Source organism: Drosophila albomicans, unplaced genomic scaffold (genome assembly GCF_009650485.2).
Source record: "Drosophila albomicans strain 15112-1751.03 unplaced genomic scaffold, ASM965048v2 utg000052l_pilon, whole genome shotgun sequence".
NCBI classification, from domain to species: Eukaryota; Metazoa; Arthropoda; class Insecta; order Diptera; family Drosophilidae; genus Drosophila; species Drosophila albomicans.
Genome location: NW_026263671.1, coordinates 201646 through 210936, shown reverse-complemented (window position 1 = coordinate 210936; position 9291 = coordinate 201646).

Here is a 9291-nt window from a genome sequence, read left to right as displayed (position 1 = left end):
TCTATTACGTATTCAATTTCTAAGAAATAGACTTAAATACTACAATAAACTAAGAAGAAATGTAAGAGATAGAAAAAAAAAACCAAAATCAAAAAGGCATGTACTCAGTTTTGGCACCTTTTATGAAAAATCTAAGGAAATATTAATTAATATTTGGTCCAAGGACCCTTATTGTCTATTACATTTTTTATGCGCTTCGGCATACTCTTAACTAAGTTCTCAATAATTTTTTCGGAATTTGGTTCTATTCAATCTCCACGCGTCTCCAGAGATCGTTAAGGTTGCTTGGGGCCGATAGATATTGCCCGAGCCGTCGCTTCACAACTGACCATAAGTTTTCAATTGGATTGAGGTCGGGACTTTGAGCTGGCCACTCCATGACCTTAAATTTTTGTTTTGCCAACCATTCTTTAAAAATTTTTGCAGTGTGCTTAGGATCCCATCCGGTTGGAAAGTGATTTCTCCTTCAGGATAGGCACATTTATCGAGAGAATAGTGAAGATGGGTCTTTAAATGTTTAAAATAGTCCTCTTTCGCATTATTCCATCAATTTCCATCAAGCACCCCCAAGCCATACATTTCTCCTCCATGCTTTACGGTTTGCTTTACATGATGTTGCATCTGGCAGCAGGTCATCAAGATCAACTCCTTCCTTATACCTTCCACCTATATTGACTAGAAACTTTGCCATGCTCCTAAATCCATTGCCATTGATTGCTGAAAAGGGTTGGCAATCCTGTGTCACCCATTCCACACATACGACAATAGCATCTTTCTTGTCTTCTGGTTTCGCTGCAGTCAACAATTTTGACTCTTTAAGGAACTTGCAGCATTTGTGTTGGCTTAAATTTGATGTTTGCTTCGGTGAATATTTCACAAGATCATGACAAGATCGGCAATATATAAAACTATCCAGAACAACGCCATCTCCTTAACAACTTCTGTCAAGGACTTCTGTCAATATGCTCCAAATATTGCTTCTACCCTTATGTCGGGCAGCCAATTGGTATTCATTTGCGCGAATTTTTTCAATGATACCCTCCATATCAATAATATAACAAAATGCAACTAATTATGAATTACAAAAATGAAATACGAGTGATAGCGAAACGAAGAATTTGACTAAAAAAAGGAGGAGACAAAAAACAAGCAACAACAAGCTTCAAAGAAGCTCGCATGGAAATTGTTACTATACATGCATTCGTAATGCTCACTTCGTGTCATCTTGTCGCTAATCGTTTACTTTACACACGATCAACTCGAATTGATCCGAATGATGCTTTCGTCAAACATGCTCATTTTTATACCCGCTACCATAGGGTAGAAGGGTATTATAACTTTGTGCCGACAGGAAATGTATGTAACAGGTACAAAGGGCACCTCCGACCCTATAAAGTATATATATTCTTGATCAGCGTCAATAGCCGAGACGATCTAGCCATGTCCGTCTGTGTGTCTGTCCGTCTGTGTGTCCGTCGTCTGTCCGTATGAACACCTAGATCTCAGAGACTACGAGAGATAGAGCTATAATTTTTTTTTCGACAGCATTTGTTAATGTTTGCACGCAGATCAAGTTTTGTTTCAAATTTTTGCACACGCCCCCTTCCGCCCCGCAATCAAAGCTAGAGTTGCGAATTTTGGTATATATAATAATAAACTATAGTAGTTATGATTCCTGAAAATTTGGTTGCGATCAGATTAAAAATTGTTCGAAGTTATTAAAGAAATATTTTTGTATGGCTAAAAACGCCCTACTTACTAGGGGTCTTGAGTTGCTTTGGCCGACAATCTGGTATTTGAGCCGTCTATGGTATATTTTGAATGCGGTACCTTTATCGATATACCACATATACCATTCGGTATATTTTAGTATTTTGCAGTATATTTGGTATATTTTGAGAATAATACCGCAAAATATATTGCTTTTATTCAAAATGGGTAGCGGGTATCTCACAGTCGAGTACACTCGACTGTAGCTTTCTTACTTGTTTTGATTGGAATGATGCGTACGGCAAAATGAGTTGCTTTTAACTCATCACTGCTTTTTATTTCAGTGAGGTTGAATTTAGTGAGAAATTTTGAACCGAAGACTTCAAGATGATCGAATGATGTGTATGGCAAAAATGAGTTGGATTTTACTCATCGCTGTGTTTTGTTTCAGTGAGATGAGTTGATTGAAAAAGTTCGCGTATGATTAAATCAAAGAAATAGTGATTTTTGCAGTTCTCTGATAAACACACACATATACACACTATCATACATCCATAAAATTATATATAATATAATATATTGTGATAATTTAATTTATTGTTTTACCATCAGACAGCAAGTGAAACGATTTACCTACATTTTGTTTTTTCCAGCATCTTGTTTTTTGGTATTTTTCTGTGGCAGTTATTTCACTTTTCCATGTTTGCTTTTTCGACACACATTTTTTTTCATTGTCTCGGAAATTTCCTCCGTCTGTCGCTTTTGCTTTTCTCGTCTGTGTCCGCTATTATCCGTACCGCATGTTGTTGTAAAATACAAACAGCACTGCCTTTGGTATTTTTCTAGTATTTTTTTTAGTATTTCTATTTAGTTGCTACGTCTTCCGTCTTGTGTTCTACATGTAGGTCGTTTTCCTGCAAAAAAAACCAAGCTCCATTTGGGTATCTTTTTTGGTATACTTTTTTGATGGTTCCGGTTCGAGAAAATATAGTATACAGTGTATCCTTGTCGACTGTAGAGCGCCCAGTTACTTTGTCATCCTCAGTGCGTAGCATGTCATCGGGCAAACCCGATAAGAGTAAAGCTAAATTGTCCGAGTCTAGCGCCGCTAGAAACTTCTATCAGCCCCCCTTTGCCTAGATCCAAGAAGGAGTCGGCTCTTCGTGCATCCAGCACATCGCCGGTTTACACGAAAAGTGAGGTCCCGACACGGTCAGCAAGGAAAGATGGCACTTAATGCAGTAGACACAGCGTTGACAAAGTTCATATCCGCGACTGACCGTGTCAGTCACTTTGCGGCGAGAGTCAACAATCCTTCGGCTGACAGCCCATCCCTGTATACGTGCCAAGTCCGAAGGGACCTTGCGTGTCTTGTGGGAAAAGATAAGGAAGGAGTATGAGGCTTGCTCTTTGCGGTCATGTCGGAGGAGATGACGACAGAAGAGCTGGCCTACTATTCAGGCCAAGTACGATTTCTGCAATGATGTCTACGAGCAGTTGTGCAGGGGCTCAGTTAAGTGATCAGATAGCCAATGCATCCACAATGATTCCAAAACATCCACATTTCCCAGGTGGATCAGTTCAAACCCGGCGCAAAGACCCAATTCCATGGTTTTTGTAACGCTTCTCAGAGCACGTATGGAGCCGCTTTATAGCACGAGTGGAAACGGCCGGTCAAGAGTTCTTGAGCCTCCTAGCAGCAAAGACTACAGTTGCGCCTATCAAGACGGTCTCTCTACCTCGTCTTGAGCTGTGCGGAGCTGTCCTGCTGCAGAGTTGTCCGCCGCACTCCTCCCACACCTTCCGACCCCGACGCTGAGATGAACCTGTGGGACAGATTCCACAATAGTTTTGGCGTGGCTGGATAAACAACCATGCAAGTGGAACCACTTTCGTGGCTAACCCGAGTGGCTATAGATTCACTCGGTGAATGCCACTTGGCAACATGTTCGTTCCGACACAATCCAATCTTGGCGAGCCGCGGCGTCTCGTCGCAAGAGCTATATCGGCCGTCGTCGCCTTAGTGGCAGGGAGCCTGTAATGGCTAACGCACTCACCAGCGCAGTGGCTTTCACCAGTCATTGGACTCGATAACTGAATTGGAGTGTCCAGCGGTGAAGTCGCATGCAGCGCAAGTTCTGTGTGAGGACTTCCTCGACCGTTTCTCGAGCGCTCAAGAGTGTTGCGTATGTGCGGAGGATTTTGCCCAGCGTTGCGCCATCCCCAAGTCGTTTCCAGAGACGCAGCTCTCAAGAACTTTGCAGAAGCTCAGGAGAAGCTGATAGTCCAGGCTCAGAATCGGGTATACACGAAATAGTGTGCTTCCCTCCGGTCCCATAAACTGTTTAAACGGGTCAGAGTGATATTCTGAGCTTGAATCCGTTCCTTGACGCGTAAGAGCGTCCACTCCTTATCGTGCGACGAAGGGGCACCCCGTAATACTCGTTCAAGCGCGTGTTTCTCGCACTCCTGGTCTCTTTCACGCATCAAGTCTCCCTCCATGGAGGCAACAATTGGTGATGCGGCTGGTCCGAGCCAAGTTCGGTTCCCAAGCTGACGAACTTGGTGAAGACAGTAATTGGAGCATCCAAGACCTGTGTGTGATACATCGCCCGCACAGCTCCAGACGCAGCTGATGGCGATCTCCCAATTGCTCGGTCGGACCTCATTTCGCCGACCTTTACTACTAACACCGGAGTAAAATTTCGCCGGTCCTTCGACGTCAAGAGCTACGTCGGACGGGGCTGCAAGATTACGAAAGGTTATGTATGTGCCTTTGTGTGCTTCAGCACCGACAGGCAATTCATCTTGAGGCGACTACGGATCTGACAGCGGAGAAGTTCTTGAAGCTTTTTCCCGATTCTGTGCACGGCGTGGGTGCCCTCTTCAACATGTTACTCTGAAAACTGGAAAACGTTCGTCGGAGCCTCCTCAATTCTGTCCAAAGATCTTATGGGGAGCACCCGCAAATCTGATCCTCACCACTCACAGCCATCAAGGTCTTGCATGGCATTTCAACCCACCTGGTGCCCCTTACATGGGGGTCTCTGGGAAGCAGGCGTCAAGTGTATCAAGACGGATTCCTACAAAAAGGTTTCCTCCGTTAAACATACGTATGAGGAACTTTCAACCCTCCTGGTGAAGATCGAAGCGTGCCTCAATTCGCGGCCTCTGTCTCCCATGTCAGAGGATGTAAGAGACTTGGTGGCCTCAGTCCCGGTCATTTCCTGATAGGGGTGTCCGCTACTCTCCATGGAGGAGCTAGAATCATCAGAGAGGAGAATATCCCACCACAAGAATGGCTCCTTGGTCGTGTGTTGCCCACTTGCCCGGGCGCAGACGAAAGGGTCCGCGTGGTGGACATTTAGACGTGTCGTGGTGTTTTCCGTCGACCAGTTGCAAAGCTGGTCCTCCTTACAACGGGACCCACGCTCTGAATCCTTCCACTCGTCTCTCTACTGCCACCACTATCCTGTGGTTTCTTATCGGCTTATGCACTCATACCGCGCCATTTTCAATTTAATCGCATTGTTACTTTTTTTCCATTTGGTTTTTATTTTTTTTCTCGTTCTTCTTTTTCATCCGCATTACAGTCACATAGCGTCCTCTAGAAAGCTGTCCTGTCCCTCTCCGACGAGGTGTGCTGAGAAGGCTCTTCTCAGCAGCACGCCCACTTCGCCTCCGACAGCCGTACTCTCGCTCGAGAACAATCGCCCCGATGGAGACGGAGCCCTCTCCTGTACCGTGGCACCGGTTACTCCGCGTGGGTTTCCGTGCCTCGCCGGGTCAAAGCCGGCACTTACGCACTGCGCAAGTGTCCGCGTTTGCCCAGCTGACGCCAGAGAAGGGGCTCGGGCAATAAGTAATGTCCAACTGCTTGCTCATCAGCACTCCGGGGCAACTTACCGCAGCGATGGACGGTGCAGGCATTGTGGCACGACACCACCACACCATGCTGCCACATCGCGGAGCTGAGTTTCCAAGCAGCGGTTGGCGCGACAGAACTGAGGGGCCGACGCGACCAAACCGTACGCCTCCAGAGGAGGAACAGGATTAAACGGCCACTGCCCACCCAGGTCCGTGCTACCCCCGCCATGACGTTGGGGCACTACTCCAGTGCATTCTCTCCACCACGGGGTTGGCTAGACACGGGAAGACGCACCTTTCGAAGCGCGAGTGCTCTTGATCCGTGCTGACCAGTAAGCGGATCAAGCGTGTCGATGGCAGTGGGCCATGGGCCTCTCAATCCGACTCGCGGTGGGCGCCAGAAGGAGTTTACACGGCACGTCGCGCTCGTAAGACGTCACCGCATGAGCAGGTAGGTCTTCTCAAAACGGATCGCAGCTTAGACTCGTCGGCCCACGCAGGACTGTCAACACCACCGGCCCAGTTTTTTTTCAGCAACCTTGTGTTGGCTGACAAGGACTGGTTCCCGACTCGCATCGGCCTCTGCAGTCTTGGAGGGCTGACGTGTACTCGGATGTAGTGCTGCCGGGTATCCCTCCCACCAAGCGGACTGCCTATGGCAAGCACCTCACCCTGGGCTGGATTCTGTCAGGCACATGCTATTATTGTTTTTGCAATCCCAATATTGCAGGAGATTGCTGTTGCGAGCTCATTATATGTACATCCATAGGCAGCATTGCCCAATTTGGTAGGGAATTCCCAAAGATGCGGGGAATTTTAGTTGATTGCGGATTTATTGGGGATTGGCATATGTGGGGAAAAGTCGGGGATTTTACCATTTTTGATTTCCTGTCCTTTAATACAATCCTGTGACACAAAAATTAAACGATGAATGGAGAGCTCACGCAATGTTGGATTTTTGTCAACATGGGCTTGAAGTTCCAAAATAACATTGATGCTGATGTTACTGGGGTAAAGTGGTTTCGTCTGAAAACGCTGCGGGAGAATACCTGTTCGAATATAAAAATTGTTATTTCGTTGTTTGCTGATACTGCCTTTTTCAATGCATCGAGTCGAGCGCAAATTTAGTTGTTCTTAGATTTGAAAAACTGAAATGCGTAATCGACTGATTTAAACAGATACTGTTGTATATTAAATTAAAAAACTAGGCGGCAGCGTAAAGTTCAACCCGTCAAACAAAATGCTATCCACAAAAATATGGAAAAGAATATGAATGTTAACTGTTTGAATTTTTATTTTAATTAATCAAGAATACTAATATGAGTTATACTCAGCTTTTTATTGTTTCATTTAAAAAAAAAACTATATGGGGAATTTGTGGGGAATCAGCGGTTTTTTGTCCCCAAATTTGGGGAATTTTATCCCGATTTTTGGGGAAATCTATAAATTTGCATTGGCAACCCTGATCCATAGTTTAGTGGCACACCTGCGATCCGCCGGCCGAAATGCACTCAATGCTTTTCGCTCACACGTAATGTGCTCACGCGTAAGAAAGCACTCAAGTTCCAGTGCTCTCAATTGCGACTCTTAAACCGCGGACAACAGTCAACCCCAACTCTGTGCGATTCTGTATAACACCCCGAAAGTTATAAATATATTAATTATTTGTGAAAAAACGCGAGTGTTTTACTTTGCTACGGGGAAAAAGGGAAATTCTACTACAGAAAAACTATTGAATATTTTGATTAAATACTATTCAAGTTTGTTTTTAATCTGTCAAGGAATCTTGATACATACGATCAGTGGCAAGAATTAAACTTTACTTTATTGTCGTGTATAGGAGAACGAGCTTGGTTAAAACATGCAACTAGTATTGTTGGGTGCTTCTTGGATTCTTACCTCCAGCTTCTGTCAGATGCTCGCCAGTGGTGCGTTGAGTTGCGTTGAGGTGCTTGCCAGTTTAATATTTAAGTTCACTTCTGCTTAAATTGTGCAGGAACTTGTCACCGTCGCCATGTGGTGAGAAAATGTACCAACTTTATCTCACAATGCACGTGTCGAGAAAAATTAATAATTGTAACACTGCACTGCGGTTCGGATTCCCGATTTGGTGGCATTAAATCGAATATTGCATCTATCTGGCTGAAACTTTGCATACATCAATAATAAACCACTCTTAATATTTAAGCAAACTTCCAAGTAAGTTTGACCACGCCTACTCCAATGCCCATATAGACATCATGACGTATACGTGATATTTTATTTTAATTTTTTTTTGTTTTTATTTATTGCACTCCTTTTTGTCGTCGCTCAGTGTACATTCATCTATTTGACCAAATATAAATTTAGTCAGCGCGCAAGAGTGGCTCCCGCTGAAGATCCACACGTCCAGCAACTTGGCATGATAGAGCTCAAGAACATCTAAATAATTAAAGCATTGGAAAAGCCGCAAAAAGCTTTTGTTTTCAGTTGACTCAATTTCAGTTAATTCATCTTTAGCCACTAACAAATCCTTTAGCATCGTGTAGGTGGATCCCCAGCTGGTCGGATAATCTAGTTGCGGCATTTTTAGCTGTTTCAGCTCGAATATTTCGCGAAATCCATTTGAAGCTTTTCTTATATTCAAATTTCGTCATGTTGCGACAATTAAATAGGTATTTCAACATATCCACATTTGGCAACATCGAGAGCAACCAGTTGAGCTGTATGTGCAGCACAACGACAAACTTGAATATTTCCTATTGTGTAGGGGGGCGACGCTTGATGAAATAATAACACTTTCACTTTTTAATTATTATAAACTTGAACTTTGTGTGGCGTTTTACTTCACTTGAAAATATACATGTGTTTTGTGCGTAGAAGAAAACATATGATAGAGGCGGAGTAGGAAAAAGCACTAAAAGGGGCTGGGTGACCATCTTCAGAGGAAAACCAAGAACAGTGTCTCTGTGCGTATGACACGGTCACACGCACAGTATACTAGCTTTGTCGCTATCGATAACTTTCGATCGCGACCACACTGTTAGCTGGCCTGAGTGGTCACACCTGCAGTCATCTGGCATCAACATCCTCCCCCCCCTTGCAATGAGTTGCAAAACGGTATCATTGTCCAAATGGACCCCAAATTTGGGGAATTTTATCCCGATTTTTGGGGAAATCTATAAATTTGCATTGGCAACCCTGATCCATAGTTTAGTGGCACACCTCCGCTCCGCCGGCCGAAATGCACTCAATGCTTTTCGCTCACACGTAATGTGCTCACGCGTAAGAAAGCACTCAAGTTCCAGTGCTCTCAATTGCGACTCTTAAACCGCGGACAACAGTCAACCCCAACTCTGTGCGATTCTGTTTATAACACCCCGAAAGTTATAAATATATTAATTATTTGTGAAAAAACGCGAGTGTTTTACTTTGCTACGGGGAAAAAGGGAAATTCTACTACAGAAAAACTATTGAATATTTTGATTAAATACTATTCAAGTTTGTTTTTAATCTGTCAAGGAATCTTGATACATACGATCAGTGGCAAGAATTAAACTTTACTTTATTGTCGTGTATAGGAGAACGAGCTTGGTTAAAACATGCAACTAGTATTGTTGGGTGCTTCTTGGATTCTTACCTCCAGCTTCTGTCAGATGCTCGCCAGTGGTGCGTTGAGTTGCGTTAACTTTAACTTGTGTGGTTTTATTTTCACTTGAAAATATACATGTGTTT